We start from the raw sequence: 999 nt of genomic DNA on the forward strand, positions 1-999 counted from the left end.
CAAGAAGAGCCCCCACAGTCAAACTCTAAGTTTGGTGTTGGGAGGCCACAACCAAACTTAGAGTTTGGTGTTAAGATCCCATATCCAAACTCTAAGTTTGGTGTTGGGAGGCCACAACCAAACTTAGAGTTTGGTGTTAAGACCCCATATCCAAACTCTAAGTTTGGTGTTGGGACTATACAACATTGACCTGATTACCTTTGTGGCTCCATGAGAGCCCACTGTCAAGCTATTGACATTAAAGAAGCGCTTGTTAGGAGGCAACCCAATTTTATTTATCTAATTTTTATTTTATTCTATTTTATTGTTATTTTGTGTTTTGTTAGGTACATGATCATGTGGAGTCATGAAAAAAAATATAAAAATTAAAAACAGAATCAAAAATAGCAGAAGAAAAATCACACCCTGGAGGAAGCACAGACTGGCGTTCAACGCCAGTAAGAAGCATCTGGCTGGCGTTCAACGCCAGAACAGAGCATGAATCTGGCGCTGAACGCCAGAAACAAGCAACATTCTGGCGTTTGAACGCCAGGAATGTGCCTAGAAGAAAAGCTGGCGCTGAACGCCAGTAACAAGCATGAAAGTGGTGTTCAACGCTAGAAACATGCTTTACATGGGCGTTAAACACCCAGAACGTGCACCAATGGGCGTTTAAACGCCAGAATGGTATGCAAAGGCATTTTACATGCCTATTTGGTGCAGGGATGGAATTCCTTGACACCTCAGAATCTGTGAACCCCACAGGATCCCCACCTACTATATTCCCACCTTACCTCCTAATCCTATTTTACTCTTCCCCATGTCACACTTCCTAAAACCCCTCACCAATCACCTCAATCTCTCTTTCCAATTACCCTCTTTACCATTTACATTCATCCACTCTTCCCCATAAACCCCACCTACCTTCCAAATTCAAATTTTCTTTCCCACCCAATCCCACCCTAAATGGCCGAACCTACCCTCTCCCCTTTCCCTATATATACCCTTCCATTCTACTTT

This window comes from Arachis duranensis, chromosome 6 (assembly GCF_000817695.3).
Source record: "Arachis duranensis cultivar V14167 chromosome 6, aradu.V14167.gnm2.J7QH, whole genome shotgun sequence".
In the NCBI taxonomy this organism is placed as follows: domain Eukaryota; kingdom Viridiplantae; phylum Streptophyta; class Magnoliopsida; order Fabales; family Fabaceae; genus Arachis; species Arachis duranensis.